At 38.1% G+C, this 17,758-nt stretch overlaps 1 protein-coding gene across 1 annotated transcript in view; it reads left to right on the forward strand.

Annotated features, from left to right (window-relative positions):
- IL1RAPL1 (interleukin 1 receptor accessory protein like 1) overlaps window positions 1–17,758 on the forward strand; it is a 1,338,708-nt gene that overhangs the window by 650,457 nt on the left and 670,493 nt on the right. The window lies entirely within an intron of this gene.

Genomic DNA, 17,758 nt, shown 5'->3' on the forward strand with positions numbered 1-17,758 from the left:
TAAATCTTCAAAAGATGGGATTGGAATTTATATTGAGACATTATTTCTGGCTTATGGAGAAAAGAGATACCATCTGGGTATCTACTTATGTTGCCAGAAATTACTAAAGACTATGAAGTAAAATTTATAGAGGAGGTGAAATGTTGCAAATCAAATGCAAGCAAAGACTTGCAGGAAGGATGCATGGTTTATTGCTAAATGGGTTGTAACGTTTTGTTATTGCCCTTCACAGACAGATAGAGCACAGATAGCTCTGGTTCGCACACATCTGCAGAGATGATTTAGGTAATGTGTGTTGTGCGCAGGAATAGGCAGGCAGCATTGGCATCTTAGGGAATATGAATACAAAGGCTGTGTTCCAGATCATTTTCTTAACTGAAAGTGCTGCGTCAATACAACCATTTACCCAGGTCCCTCAGGGCCAATTCAAAAGTTAATAACAAAGTCTGTGCCCTTGTCCCCAAAGAAACTCATCACACAGCCACACATCTTTGTCTGCTTGCAGAAGAGACATGTAGTTCGTTTAATAATAACACATTGAAACAGTATCTATGTAACACATGAGGAGTTAAAAAATCTCAGTTTAAGAAGTTAGCCCTGCATGGATTGTGACTCACAGCCGGCACAAATGATTGTGGGTGGCATTAGACCAGCAATTTTCAACCTTTTTCATCTCATGGCACACATAAACTAATTTCTACAATTCTGCAGCACACCAAAAATAAATGTTTTGTCAATCTGACAAAAAATATGTATAAGTTTGATTCATTCACACCGGGTGGCTATTGTGTTGGCTATTGTCATTTTTTTTTCTGTTTGACAATCTAAAGGGAAATAGGTCAGTGCTCCTGACTAAATAGTCAGGTATTGCATGTTTTAAAAATTCTGGCATCATACTAGTTGAAAATTGCTGCATTAAATTATAAGAACATTGTCAAAGCAGGTTATAGGCATATAAAGGATCTGTTTAAATCTATTCCTTTGTCTTCCTAAATCTTAAAAAGATGTGATTAAAATTTATATTGAGACATTATTTTTGGCTTATGGAGAAAAGAGATACCATCTGGGTATCTACTTAAGTTGGCAGAAATTATTAGGTTCATTAAGAGATAAAAAACCAAAGTTAATTTAGTTAATTCTCAATTTGGAGACTCTCAGGATCACCTAGTGTATCTTTTTAAAACAGATTTTTATTGATTTCAGAGAGGGAGGGAGAGGGAGAGATAGAAACATCAATGATGAGAGAGAATCATTAATTGGCTGCCTCCTGCATGCCCCCTGCTGGGGATTGAGCCCTCCACCCGGGCATGCACCCTGACCTGGAATCAAACCAGTGACCTCTTGGTTCCTGGGTCCATGGTCATCCACTGAGCCACGCTAGCCAGGCTCACCTAATGTATTTTTCAAATCAGCATTCGACATCCACTTTTGAAATTCTCATTGGCACCTATGACATAAGGACTGTGTCTCCACCTCATTGTTATCTGTAAGAATTAACTTTATGCCGCTTCATGGCTACAGGTGTGTTAGGACATTCATATAGGTCAAAGCCACATAAAAATGTTAAACAGAAATTTATCTTTTTAACGCTGGCAAAAATATATTTAGGTTAATTTTGGAAAATATAAATGAATGAAAGTAAAATTGTGCTTGGGGAAAAAGTGGACTGGATTGTGAAACAACAAATTCATCATTTCTTTGGTGACTCTTATTCTTTCCCTTCAGGTACACCAAGCTTTGTATGTTCAAACATAACTATTATTAGAAGTAGAGATTTTATAGGGACATTGATAAATAATTGCCACAGTAGTACAGTGAAGATTACTGTTTAGACTGGCTGTTCTCACTTGACTAATACTAATTTGATTTAAATTCACATCTGCTGTGATTCTTTAAAAAAATCATTATTTCTGATTGTTCATGCATGTGTAGAGGTGATTTTTCAAGAGAAGAAAATGTGTGTCCTCATTTATCTGAGATTAGAATTGAGCTGAATCTCCATAGTCTAACATTTAATTTCATTATGTGTCATTGATGAGGAAAAATGTGTTCACATTAGTAATATGAATTCTTAAAGCACAGAGGTTGCAAATCTTTGATGTGTTTACATATACACTATGATCCAATGCTCTAAGAAATTGCATTAAAATGTTCCTCAATTTATAATTGCAATAAGGAATGAAAGATCGAAAGTTTCAAAAACCATGCCTATGGGTATGTCTATGTTTTAATGGAAGGTGAAACTAAAAGACAAACACCTTAAAGTTTATGTGTCAAATGGAGTTCTAGAGAAAGTAATAATCACAGAAAAGATACGTTTATCACTGTAATTCAAATATTCCAGGTACGTTGAAGCTAGTGTAGATATGGCTCCTTTTTTCAATTAGGAAAGTGATACTAAAAATCATAAATAGCAGTTTAGATAGCATGGCTTGGTGTTGATGTTAAGGGAGTCCAGGGCTGTTAGTTCAGTCACTGACATTTTGGCTCATTGTTAGTTATCGGGCCAAAAAGCTGTCACCATGAGTTTTTAAATAATCCACTTTCAAAGAATATTTTGGAAGTTTAAATATTTTAGCTTCTACTTAAAATTTCTAGTCTTTTTGATAGGTGTTCTTGGTATTAAACTTATCAATGAAAAAGCTATAATAAGCTGCTTCATGTACAGCTAATTTGCATTCACACCTAAATATTTACGATTATGTTTTAAATAATGGAAACGCCTAAGCTACTCTCAGTACAATGCATAAGAACTTTCCTACACTCTTCTCTTTGTATCTATGCTTGGACAGAATAATACCTCATAATTCTTTGCTCCACGGTAACTGGCTTTTTACTCTATTTTTATCCTTATGGAATTTTTATTTTTTGCGTGAAAAAGTGAATGAAAGGGAGCCACGTAAAAACATATTTTCTTTTTCTTTATTGCCACTAAAAAATACATTTGCTTTCTAAAAAAATAAAATTTTCCTGCGCTCTTGACTTCCTAGTTTTGTAATCTCCCTCTTCAGAGTTGTGCCCCGTTAGCAGTTTCATATGAACTTGTAAGCATTTTAATGCCCCCCAAAGGGTAGAATACTGAGTTTGTGGCACCTTATTCTTTTACTAAAGTTTTTATTTTTGAGGTAGTTGTAGATTCTTATTCAGTTGCAGGAAATAATATAAAGAGGTTTTATGAATCCTTTAACTGGTGTCTCTCATATGTTCTTCAATGAATGAATAAACACTGTGGTAATATCCATACCTTGGAACACTACTCACCAATAAACAACAACAAACTACAGAACGAGCACATGCAGTAATTTGGATGGATTTCAACGGAATTATGTTGAGTGAAAAATCTATTTCCAAAAAGTTATATACTGTATGATTGCACTTCTATAACATTCTTGAGCTGAAAATATAGATACAGAGCCTTAGGCAGTTTTACTCAGTGGATAGAGTGTCGGCCTTTGGACTAAAGGGTCCCGAGTTTTGGGCTCAATCCCCAGTAGGGGGCGTGCGGGAGACAGCCAATCAATGATTCTCTCTCATCATTGATGTTTCTATCTCTCTCTCCCTCTCACTTCCTCTCTGAAGTCAATAAAAATATATTTTTTTAAAAGGATGATATGTTGAGGACTTACATATTCTCCAAAATAGAAAGGGTGCTTTGCTGTTGAATAGACATCCCTTATCAACCTATTTCCCATAGAATAAAAAATTCTTGCATCGTAAAGTTTCTGCAGATTTTGTGGCTTCTTCGCTGTCATTTAGACATGTTTCTGCCCATAACATGAAAATGTTTGAGCCTTTTGCCTTATGCTCCCAGATGATACTAAAAGAAATATTGATTGGTCAGAGAGTACAAGGGGAATGGCAGCAAAAACTCAACTCAGATGTCTGGAATAAAATGAAAACACAGTAAAAAGTTAAAAGAAAGAAACTCAGCTCCTGAAAGATATATCATAAATTCCTTGAGGACAGAAGCTGCATTGTGTTAGTACCCTTATTACCTAGTGTAAAACAACAACACATGGATTGATGGAAAACACACACACACACACACACACACACACAAAACAACTTTTCTCCACCTCTACAAGGGTATTTCAAGTGCACTCTTGGTTTCTCAACAGAAATAATAGAAAAAGTTCAATCTCATATTTATATTGATATTTTAATGATTTTTAATGATTGCTTTTTAATGATTTTATTGCTTTTTAATGATTTTATTTTTCTAGAACACCCTCAGAAGCCTCAGTTTGTTTGAGCTTCACATCTCTGCCTGGTCAGAAGGGCATGCCCACTTTACAGAGTTAGAAAATAAAGAAAACAGATGTGAATAGACTTTTCAAATTTCCACAACTAAGTGGGGCTGCAAAATATAACATTTGACTTTTTAAAGTATATATCTATTTTTAAGGAAATATGGACAATGACTAAAAGAAAGTGAAGTCCACCACTGCCAAAAATTTCAAACCTTAATATGTATAATTAAGAAGAGTGAGCCTGGCCAGTTTTCTCAGTGGTTAGTGCATCAGCTTACAAACCAAAGGGTCCCAGATTTGATTTTGGTCAAAGGCATGTACCTTGGTTGCAGGCTCCTCCCTGACCCAGGCCCTGATCAGGGTACTTGCAGGAGACAACAAATCGGTGTGTTTCTCTTACATTGATATTTTTCTCTGTCTTTCCCTCTCTCTTCCGCTCTCTCTAAAATCAATGGGAAAATATCCTTGGGCGAGGATTGAAAAAAAAAGTAGAGAGAGCTCCCCTGTCTATCTGTCTTATTTGACAACCAGGGATAAGCATTGGAAACAATTTGGGCAATTTGGTATACTTTCAGACATTTCTCTATGCCTGTACATACATGTCTATCTAAATGTGCCTGCGTGCACACACACATTCTCTCATCCATTTACATGAAAACACATGCATACATGTTTTTAAAACACAGATTGGATTATGGTCTGTTGTTCTATAACTTCTCCCCACCCCCCACCCCTGCGGTATGTTTTCACTGCACTCTGAAGCTCCTAATAACAAGGAAATTCAGTTGCTTAATTTTGTTATTTTCATGTTGCTACCAAACAGTGGCTTCAGGATCTTGTTTCTCTGCAGATTACCTCTGTGGGCCTCTAGGTTGCTGCAGATGACATGCGGGGCATTCCTGGTGCTACCACAGTGTCATCATCACCTTCTGAACAGCAGTATTGGTGCCCTGCCTCTTTTGGCTCCTCTGCTGTAGTCCTCTTTAAAAAATATTGGTTTCAGAGAGGAAAGGAGAGGGAGAGAGAGAGATAGAAACATCAATGATGAGAGAAAATCAATGATCGGCTGCCTCCTGCACACCCCACACAGGGGATCGAGCCCCCAACCCGGGCATGTGTCCTGATGGGGAATTGAATCGTGACCTCCTGATTCCTAGGTTGATGCTCAACCACTGAGCTATGCTGGCTGGGCTCTGCTATAGTCCTTTTGATTGTACCATCCATCTGTCACATCAAAATCACAGCACTCTCTGAACGATAGTGTGTCTTTCCCAAACTAACCATAGCAATAGCCGCTGCTGCTCTGTTGTTTCTCAGTTTCCCAAAATGCCTTCTGCTTCTGATGGACAGCTGCCTTCAGAAGGGGTGTAGATGTCTACATGTTAAACTGTCTGGCCAAGGCACTGTCAGTGTGGGACTTGGCCAGTCTTATCCTCTTCAGTGATAGCCTACTATGCTTTGTTGTATTCTTTCTTAGGGTTAATCAAGAGCTCCTACTGTAGAAGGTTAAGAGCTACTCTGGCTCCTGGTGTAGTGTGGTGAAGTGGGATGTATATATGTGTATGGAGTCAGAAACACGCTTATTTGTATTTAGAGGTAGAATTTATACTTCTGATAAATTTCTAGAAAAATGAAATCATTAAAAAACTTCGAAAACTAAAAACAAAAAGATCTTTTTTTTCAAATGACATATAATGTGTTCTCTCTTAATATCTAGTTCTTTGGCTCATCTTGATGTTCTATTTAGAGATTTAATAATGTTTTCTCATTTAAAGTACATATTAAGCATCTATCAAAAGCTACTTAGTGAAATCCATTTATTTAGTCATCCATTTAACAAATTCTACTGATCACTAAGTAATATGCTAATGCTAGGATTACAAAAATTAAAAAAAAAGTTTTTTGCCTTTGAATCGTTTCCATAAGAGAAAGTAAGTGTGGAGTAAATTGTTCTAGATACTGTGATTATAGTTTAAATATTGTGGGGTTCCACCAAGATGAAGTAAACCCATTCTTCCAGGTTCTCCCCCTTACAACAAAAAAATACTGGATATAATGCAGCAAACAAGCATTGTAAGTCTGTGAAAGGTGGGAAGAAGGATTATCTAGAGACCTCAGGACTTGAGGAATGACATGACCACAGTGCTCCAATCTCCCCCCCACCCCGCCAGATGATGTTGGTAGAGACAATATTCTGTCCCCTGCCTGGCAGAAGCAGGCAGCAGTGATATGACCCGCTGCTGTGAGAGGGTCACCACACCTGAGTGGGGGCTGATCCTCCACCCTTTGCCCAGTGTGCTCAGTAGCATATTCCTCTGCAAGAATAGTGTCCCCCTCCACCCAGCCTCCAGGGGGGAAACGGACCACATCTGTAATACTGTCAACAATAAAAAATAACTTTAAAAAATATGCTCAGCATCATCTGTCATCAGGGAAATACAAGCTAAAAATGGCTAAAGTTAAGAAGAGTGACAAATGATGGAGATGTATTGTTGGTGGGAATGGAAAATGATACACATGTTATGGAAAACAGTTTGCAGTCTTTTTTTTTTAACTTATACATACAGCTACTGTATGACCCAGCAATTCCACTCCTAGGTATTTATCCAAAATAAATTATATATGTATATAAGCCTAAGTGACTGTTACCACCGAATGACCGGAACAACTGGAATGACTGGACGACCAGCCAGTAGCTATGACGTGCACTGACCCGGACCTAGCTGCTGGGGCCCTGACAGCCCCAAATCTGGTTCACCCACACCCCGGACCCAGACAGGAGGGAGGAGGGAGCCCGATTCCTCAGGGAATCGGCCATGCCTTAGCTTTCTGTTGGGGCCAACCTCCTGAGGTCCCTCCCCCAGCAGGCCACCCCGCCCCCACGATTGGCCCCAATTACTGGCCAGGCCGAGGGACCCCACCCGTGCACGAATTTTTGCACCAGGCCTCTAGTATATATATCCACACACACACCCAAAAGAATAGTGTCAATGGGGTCTAGTGGCAACCTGAGCCTCCACCCACACCTGGCAGCAATGAGAATCTGTAAGGCACTGTACATCAGGAATAGTCACTGCTAGGCTTCACTCTTCCATAGGATCAGTGGGGCTCAATAGGGAGCAAAGCTTCCAACCTCCACGAGGCAGAACAAGATGGTGGCAGGCAGGGCCAGTTGGTATCCAATTTCCCACCTTCCCTCCCTGTGTCAGCAAGGGTGAGCTTATTCCCCCACCAGAGGCATAAAGCCATATGAGTTCATGTTGCCCTTTCACCAGGAATGTGTCAGCATGACTGAGAAGAAAGCTGAGCATACATAGCCAAAAGGCCCTCCTGTGACATTTCACCAGGAGGTGTGCTTGCTTAAAAAGAAAAAGAAAGATGAAGTAGGATTCAAATTCTCATAATATCGAAAATGTGCAGGATACACAATAAAATAACACTAACTGGTCATATCATGAGTCAGGAAAATCAGAACAAGAATGAGAAAAGACAACAGATATCAACTCAGATGAACCAGATGATGGGATTATCTGACAAGGATTTTATATTTTATCTTTTAAAATTTTTGTTGTTGAAAGTATTACAGATATCCCCAAGCATTTTAAAGCAACCATAATAAAAATACTTTGGCAAGCAACTATAAAATCTCTTGAAACAGATGAAAAAAAGGAAATAAATCAGCGAAGTAATATGTTACAAAAGAGAAACAAATAGAAATTATGGAACTGAAAAATACAATAACCAAAATAAAAATTAATTGGCTGGGTATGACTTCTTGGTTACTTTATTAAAATTTTAGTTGTGAAAGTCAAAGAACATCAAATTGCCAAGTCATCTGGGTATCTCTTTCTTATTTCTTCCCTTTTCATTGAATTCATTGGGGTGACACTGATTAAAAAAATTATGCAGGTTTCAGGTACAAAACTATATACATCATCTGCACACTCTATTGTGTTTTCACCACCCCACATCAAGTCTTCATCACCTGTTAGCCCCTCTATACATTCCTCCACTTCCCCTCATCCAGCTCCCCCTAGCAATCACCACCCTTTTGTCCATGTCTGGGATTTTTTTCTCTTTTTATTTCCTTTTTTACTCAGTCCCTCCACCCCCACCAGCCCCACCTCCAACAGCTGTCAGCCTGCTCTCTATGAGTCTGCTTAGATTTTGCTTGTTAGTTCATTTTGTTCATTAGATACCACATATGAGTGGAATAATTTCTCTTTCTCTGACTGGCTTGTTTCACTTAGAATAATGCTCTCCAGGTCCATCCATGCTGTCACAAAAAATAGTATGGCCAAGTAGTATTCCACTGTGTAAATGTTCCACAGCTTTTTCAATCTGTTCATCTACTGATAGACACTTGGGATGCTTCCAAATCTTGGCTATTGTAAATAATGCTGCAATGAACGTAGGGGTGCATATATTCTTTTGAATTAGTGTTTTGGATAAATTCCATTGCTGGGTCAGAAGGCAGTTCCATTTTTAATTCCTTGAGGTAACTCCATACTGCTTTCCACATTGGCTTCTCCGGTCTGCACTCCCACCAACAGTGCATGGGGATTCCCCTTTCTCCACATCCTAACCAACATTTGTTGTTCATTGATTTATTGATGAAAGCTATTCTAACAGGTGTGATGTGATAACTCATTGTGGTTTTAATTTGCATTTTTCTGATGATTTGTGACATTGAGCATCTTTTCATATATCTATTGGTCATTGGTATGTCCTGTTTGGAGATTTAATTGATATCTTTAGAGCATTTTACTCCAAAGCAGCATAATATACATTCTTTCAAGTATATATGGAATATTTCTAGGATAGACCTCATGTTAGGCCACAAAACAAGTCTCAATAAATTTAAGATTGGAATCATATTAAACACCTTCTCTTACCATAGTGGTATGAAACTAGAAAGCAATCATAAGAAAAACACTGAAAACCACATAAAGACATGGAGACTAAATAACATATTACTAATCAACAAATGGGTTAACAGTGAGATCAAGGAAGAAATTAAAAGATACCTTGAAACAAAGGAAAATGAGAATACAACAACCAAAATTCTTTGGGACACAGCAAAAGCTAAGAGTGAAATTCATAGCATTACAGGCATATCTCAAGAAACAAGGAAAATCTCAAATAATCTAACTTTACACTTAGTGAAGTATAGTTCAATTGCCTAATAGTTCGATTTTCCTGTTTGTCCAAGAGGCATGTTGAATTCAACAATGTACCAAAATGTATTTCAATACCTACTTCAACAAATCTATTTCCTCCTCTGATGATTCCCCCTTTCTTAGTAAATAGGATCACCATCATTTCAGGGGCACCAGCTGGGAAATTGCCACTTACCTTTGTTTCCTTCATCTTCTTTACTTTGCATTAATTGGTTACCAAGACCTGTTCAATTTACCTTAAGTATGCCTTTTTAGTTTATTCTTTCTTGTTTATACCAATATCTGCTCTCCTGGTGAGTGCAATGTCTTTCATTAACATTTAAAATGTATTTCTTTATTTTTCAATTACAAGTTACATTCAATATTATTCTGTATTAGTTTCAGACCTACAACAAAGAGGTTAGAAAATCATGTACTTTACGGAGTGGTCCCCCCACTGCTTCAAGTACACACCTGGCACCATACATAGTTATGATGGTATTATGAACTATGTTCCCTATGCTGTAATCTACATCCCCATGCCTATTCTGTTACTGCCAAGCTTAATTTCTTTACCCTTTTCACCCAAAACTCTCCCCTTTGACAGCTGTCAAACCCCTCCCCTCTGACAACTGTCAGTCAGCTCTCTGTATTTATGCAATGTCTTCTCACTTGGTTTCCCTGCCTCCAGGTTGTTTCTATTTTTTTATATATATTTGTATTGATTTTAGAGAGAGAGGAAGGGAAAGGGAGAGAGAGAGAAACATCAATGATGAGAGAGAATCATGGATCGGCTGACTCCTGCACACCCCCTACTGGGGATCAAGCCCACAACCTGGGCATATGGCCTGACCGGGAATCGAACCGTGACCTCCTGGTTCATAGGCTGATGCTCAACCACTGAGCCACGCTGGCCGGGCTTGTTTCTACTTTTGTTACTATTCCACAGTTCTGCAGAATTATATATCTACAACAGAGATTATTTCATTTCTCTACCTAAAAGTCTTTGATGGGCTTTATTACCCAGCAAAATGAAGTCTAAAGATACTGCTTGGCATACATGCCCCTTTAAAAAAATAAAACAAACAGCTTCAACCTTTCATTCCATACTCATTTAGAGTGTTTTTCTCTGTAGGAAACTTGTGCTATGTTCTCACCATGCTTCCTGCTGTTTGTAGGTGAAAGTGTGAATTTTACTTACTCTTTCACTCTTTTGTCCTTCATCTAAAATTCCATATTTCATTGCCTCTTTGAATAGTCGTTTCTTAAAGATCTAGTATATGTTTGTCCCCTTTCTACCTTTCCCAATGCTCCATAGACAGTTGTGAGAGGAAAATACCCCAAAACTAACGGTCTTGAAACAACAACCATTTTATTTGTACCTGATTCTATAATGTGGGCTGGTCTCTGATGGGAGCTTCTTCTCCTGATTTTACCTGTAATCACTTGAGGCCAGAAACCACTAGGATACACATTTGGCTGAGCCTGTCTCGTCATGAATTCTCAGGGCCTCCCTTTCTCCACGTGGTCTCTTCAGCTGTCTCCCTGGTGGCAGGATAGCCAGTTTCATGTGGTGACTAAGAATGTGTAAACACTTGTTAGGCACCTGCTTACATCATGGTTATGAATATCCCATTAGCCAAATCCACAGCTAACATGGAAGAGACTTTACCAGTGTTTGAATACCATTAGGTGTGGTTCATTGGTGAGACCAACAAAATAACAGTCCAACAGAACCTGCCCTTTGGTACCTAATAATTCGTGGTCATACATATGCAAAGTACATTCACCCCATTCCTATCTACCCCTAAAGTCTTTTTAAAAAATATATTTTTATTAATTTCAGAGAGGAAGGGTGAGGGAGAGAGAGATAGAAACATCAATGATAAAAGAGAAGCATTGATTGGCTGCCTCCTGCACATCCCCTACTGGGGTCAAGCAACCTGGGCATGTGCCCTGACCTCTAGGTTTCTGGGCCGAGGCTCAACTGCTGAGCCACCCCCACGTTGGGCACCCCTAAAGTCTTATGCACTGAAGGCAGGGAAGAGAGGGAGAGGCTCCTCCCACCCCCTCTGTGCTGGCCACTCATGAGCCCGGCTCAGGGCTTCTGACTAAGCAGTGCTCCCCCTGTGGGAGCGCACTGGCCACCATGGAGTAGCTCCTGCATTGAGCGTCTGCCCCCTGGTGGTCAGTGTGTGTCATAGTGACTGGTCGTTCCACAGTTCGGTCAATTTGTATATTTGCCTTTTATTATATAGGGTGACTTCAGGGTCAGGCTAGAAGATCAGGATCTCATTTTCTAAATCAGTTATGAGCATGAAAGAGGTGGTTTTTTTTATTTAAATTCTTTATTGTTTAAAGTATTACATGAGTCTCCTTTCCCCCCCATTGACCTCTCCCCAGCTGCCCCCACCACCCAGCACATGCCTTCACACCCCTAGTGTCTGTATGCATTGGTTATACTCATATGCATGCATACAAGTCCTTTGGTTGATCTCTTACCCCTTCATCCCCTGCCTTCCCTCATAGATTAGATAGTCTGAAAAGTGGTTCTTCATGCTTAGTTCTCTGAGTGCAACTGCTCAGGAAGGACTTCTCTTAATCCAGAGCTCTGTGTGCCAAAGAGATATCTAACCCTCACATTCCCAACATACAATGGTCAGACAGGGATAAGATAATTAACTAAATAGTCCCATGTAAAAAGTGGGGAGGGATGTTGGGGATGGGATATACAGAGTAGTCACTGGCTCATAGTAATTCTAAAGTCCAGCTGGGCACATGTCACCAGTTTCTTGATAAGGCTCAGTTCTTTTTATTGGGAGTGGTTGTCCGTGGCTTGTGAGTTCGTCTTCTTCTTTTCCATAGAAAGTTTCAGACCCAGAAGCCTCTGTTTAATTTGATCATCACCTGTCTGTTTTAGTAGAAGCTAGTATGATTCCTTAAACTTCTGTGAGCCTTTTATGTATTAAATTGTAATTCACTCCATTAAACAAAGGCCACACTCACAAATATCTTTGAGACAGATTTCTCTCTACTTTGGTGTTCAAGTCAGGGTGCTGAAAGACAATGCACCAAAGTTTCTTAGATACCCCTTTGCCTAGCTCTTCTTAGGGTATGCCTCATAGACCCTCCAAGCTAAGAGTCTTAGAGTTTCCTCATAGACCTTCCTAGCTACCTTCTCTGGATGGTAGAGTATGCATTTTATCCCAAATGTATTATCATCGATGTGATTTCTCCTAAGAACCAATGTGGGATAGTGCTTGTCACAGAAAAGACAAGGATACGTGTTCTTAGACTACCTTGTGAAAGACACCGATTCTTATAATTTTCCATGAGAAAATAAAATAATTCTACTTCTTGTGACATCTCTTGTTTGAAACAAACACAAATCATGAGCTGCTCATCTTACATCATGATTACAAAAGACAGGTTGTTTTACACTTTCCCTGCAATATATCCTTTCTGTCACCAGGCAGAAGAGGAAAGCAATACTATTTTAGTCCTAAAAGACCCACAACAAGTGACTGCAATAGCTGTAGCATAAATAATTTAAGTCATTCGTTTTAATCTATGCATAGAATATAACTGTAATATTTATTATTGTTTTATGTGATTCTCTTTTAAAAATCAAGTCATTCTTGGATAAAAAGATTAATGTCAGCGTTCTTTTATAAAGTATTAAAATTTACACCCCAAGGAAGTCTTCCTAATTTGTTCAAGGCAATCAAATTCCATATAAATGGTTTATATCCTACCCAGAAATTTTAATTATCATATGCATATGTGTTCCAAGGACCTAAAGTAGTTCCACAATCTTGGTTTCTTAATTGTTAAAGTACCTCTCTTAATTGAAACCAGAGTATACCCTTGAAAATATCAAGTGTAATTTATAGGTTGTAAAAAATCCAATTATACTACATAAGCTAGTACTTTTAAAAATCCTATATGCAATTGCATGCATTTACAGTTTCAAGTCTGGATGCAGATTCTTTTATGGATGAGAAATTAAAATTGGAGAACTGCACATCCGGCACTCTTTGTATGTTCTCTTGGTGAGAACATGTGGTTCTTGCCTTAATAGGCTTCTAAGAGATTTTCCAGTTGTGTGATTTTGATAATGCCTGGAGATCATGCTGAAGTGGTAGACCAGCCTAGAACAGATACTAAATTTAGCCTTCTTTCTATGTTTGAGACATGAAGGTGTTTTCTGAAGGATCCAACTATTTTAGAACAGGGCAATAATTAGCCAGATTGCTATCTTTCTGAATGCTTTCTTTTCAGAAACAGAAAACCCAAATGATGAAAGTAAAAGCCAAGAGCTGCGTGAATTGCGTATTCAGTTTACTGATTTTTAACTAAGAAGATGAAATAAATTCTGCTGGAGTGATGATAGGGTAGTTTCTTCACTGGATTAAGAAAAGCTTTGCCTTATCTTTCTAAGTTCTATAGGAGAGAAAGCTTTGAGAACTCTTTGAAATCAATGATGTCATGTTCAGGGAATACATAAACTTGTTAATTTTTTCCAAAAAAAAATCAGTGTAATATGGAATAGCTAGGCTAGTGAGAAAGCTAGATTTTTAAAATCATTAGATACATAAAGTTTAATTTGGAGTTCTTATGTTTTTTTTTTTCAGTTTGAAGTAAAATAAATCACTGTGAGCCCTTTTCAGTCATGGATATAACATGTACATTTATCATATTTCACAAACATTACTAAAAGTCTGTGATATAACATAACTGCTAATTATAATGAAGAAATTGTTAAATTGCAAACAATATGTTCCAGGCATGCAGGTCACTGACAATCCAGCAAAACATTCTTGGTGGTTATTAATTTTTCTTTATTTGTAAAAAATATTCTCCAAATGAAAAGTAACTGCTAATGTTGATATGGTAAGCAAAGATAAAGTGAATAGGCCACTGAGGAATCTCAACGGGAAGGGAGGAGCAGGGAGCAGGAAGAGATTAATCAGAGAACTTATATGCATATATGCATAGCCCATGGACACAGACAGTAGGATGGTGAAGGCCTGGGGTGTGGTGGGCACTATGTGGAGGGGGGAAATTGGAGGAAAAAAGGAGGGACATCTTAATACTCTCAACAATAAAGATAAATTTTTAAAAATCACAAAAAACTCAAATATCATTTCAAAGCAGTATCACAATACTTGTACTTCATAATATGGAAAAGTGGCTTAAGCAAGATAGTTTATTCTCTCATGTAAAGCAGTTGTAAGACAGGCATTTCTGAACTTGTATGATAGTTACAGTGTTTGGGAAGTTCCAGGCTGCAAAGCTTTATACTTTACCATTCTTAGCATGTGGCTTCCATTCACAAGGTTACCCCATGTTTCTAGTGAAACAAAAGAACTGGATTATTTGTTTTATTTATTGATTTACTTTTTATTGTTGACATTATTAGAGATGTCCCCCATTTTCCCCTTTCAATTATTTTTGTTAATTATCACCCAGGGCATTTTTCCATTGGTTTTCAGAGAGAGTGGAAGGGAGGGGGAGAGACAGAGTGAGAGAAACATGGATATGAGAGAGATGTAGGCAGTTCAGAGCTTATATGGTGTCTCCCTGGGCCTCTGGTTTCTTCTATATCCTCTATTCTCCCTGGGATATGATCCTCACCCTTATTTTCCTAGATGAAGCTCTAGCCATCATACCTATGCTGTTATAAGCAGCACGATATAATGAGAGGAACAAAGAACATGGTCATTTGTCCCAGCGCTTATCTACATCACTTCTACTCACATCTCTTAGGCTAGAACTTCTTCACATAATTACATCAAGCTATAGTGGTAACTGAAGTTTTTAAGTAGGAGTACTTATGTGCTTGACAATACTTAGGATTTTAAATACATTTCCCTACAAGAAAAGCCCAAAACACAGATTTTTGTGCAAGTGATCTATTGAGGGAGTACTGTCAGGAGTAAACCTACAGGGAGAAAGCCAGGCAAAATGTGTTTTCAAAAGCCTAGCCTCAGCCTCATTCCACAGAGAGTCTTGGAACATAGAATGCACTACAGAATATATCCTGCTCTGCATTGAAAGGAAGTGCCAGGGCTTGGACTTCTCAGTCATCTCTATCCAGGGGCTTTTGACATGCTAAAGAATTCTTCAGAAAAGGGTACAGTTGTGAGCCTTAACCAGTCAACACCCACAGCAGCTAGAGGATGGGTTCAACAGCTGGTAAAGAAATTTTGAATGGGCTACCAAAAGCATCAGCTACGTTGAGGAAGAAAGGGAAGTAGATACTGAGGGAAAATTAATAGCCATTTTTGGCTCAGCCAGGAAGCATCCTTCCACATGTACTGAAATGACTCAATATTCTCTTTTTGCTTTATACACTTTGTCAGTATTTGTTGAATGAGTAATGAATATTCTTTTTTATGGCCTTCTTTAAAAAAATCCATAGCCTTTTTGTCTTTAACATTATAGAAAGAATTAAGAAATATTAATATTCTCAGTACTGCCATACCTACCCCTAGCATGTACATATGCATCCTACTCTCAGTAGTTACTCCCTGTACTCAGAGTCCAAATCACACTCAGCACCAATTATACAATGATCTCATCAACATTCCTGAAGAAGAATTGGTTGGCAAAATCCCTGCCCTTGCAACTATTTCTAAATCTGATTCCCAGAAAATTTCTCATTGCCCAGGAAATAGACAGCCAGACTACTGTGATTAGAATCACACAAACTCCTTATATTTATCTTACCAAAATCTTACGTGAACAAACAGTATGACTTCTCATCAGTTTGCCCTGGCCTAAATTTATGCACATTTTAGTGCTGTTTCTGGTTTTCTGGCAGGTCTCCATGTAGTAACTGCTTTATGATATAGAATCTGAGGTTATAAAATAAAAATGTAAAAGAGGTCATTGAATAAGCATTTAACTGATTTCATTATATCTCACAATTATAGTTTCGGAACTATCCATTTTCTCCCATGAATGTCATAAAGACAGTCTTATAAAAGAGTCAAGGTTATGTAGTGAATGAGTAACATTTGAAGTATGGTCCATTGGTTTCAGGAAAATATCTTGTGTTGTCCCAAAACCAAAAGAGAAAAAGATTCAGGAATCTCAGAGGGAAGGTGGGGATGGAGTGGGAGGGAGAGATTAACTGGGGAACTTATATGCATATATACATAACCCATGGACACAGACATCAGTTTGGTGAAGGGCTGTGGCGGGGAGCAAGTGTGTGGTGGAGGGGGTCAATAGGGAAAAAAGGGGGACATCTGTAATACTCTCAAGAATAAAGATAAATTTTAAAAAATCACAAAAAACTCAAACATCACTTCAAAGCAGTATCACAATACTTGTCCTTCATAGTATGGAAGTGGCTTAAGCAAGATAGTTTATTCTCTCATGTAAAGCAGTTGTAAGACAGGCATTTCTGAACTTGTATGATAGTTACAGTGTTTGGGAAGTTCAAGGCTGCAAAGCTTTATACTTTATCATTCTTAGCATGTGGCTTCCATTCACAAGGTTACCCCATGTTTCTAGTGAAACAAAAGAACTGAGTTATTTGTTTTATTTATTGATTTACTTTTTATTGTTGACATTATTAGAGATGTCCCCCATTTTCCCCTCTCAGTTATTTTTTTAATTATCACCCAGGGCATTTTTCCATTGGTTTTCAGAGAGAGTGGAAGGGAGGGGGAGAGACAGAGAGAGATAAACATGGATGTGAGAGAGACACATCGATTGGTTGCCTCCTCAACACGCCCAGATCAGGATCCAGGGCCAAGGATGGAGCCTGCAACTGAGGTATGTGCCCTTGACCAGGATTGAACCCAGGACCCTTCGGTCTACAGACCAATATTCTCTCAATCCACTGAGACAAACCAAGCACAGCTCCTCCTGAGTTTTAATGTTATTTAATTTTAAATTGCCACATGTGAATCTTAGCCTTTGTTTTAAAATCGTAATGTCAAACCATTATTGTCTGTTTCTTAGGATATTAACTGTTCTAGATGTTTAACCTAGAAGAATCATGTAATGTAGATGTGGAGAGATTATTGGACCACAAAGGCAATATTTAGAAATACTAACAATGAAGCTGGATCTTCTGATTCTGTAATCACTGACACTCACAAAAATTCATTTCTTTAAAATATTTTACAATTAAGTATGGGTTTTTTAATTGTCTTGATGTTGGTTATCATCTCAATATAGATGTATATCAAAGTATCACATTATACTCTTTAAATATATACATTTGTACTTATCAATTACTCCTCAGTAACATTTTTAAAAGGGTTTATAATTGACTTATTTTTTAAATATTTCATGCAGATCTTCCATTATTGACTTACTTTTAAAAAAATA

Source organism: Myotis lucifugus, unplaced genomic scaffold (genome assembly GCF_000147115.1).
Source record: "Myotis lucifugus unplaced genomic scaffold, Myoluc2.0 scaffold_20, whole genome shotgun sequence".
Lineage (NCBI taxonomy): Eukaryota > Metazoa > Chordata > Mammalia > Chiroptera > Vespertilionidae > Myotis > Myotis lucifugus.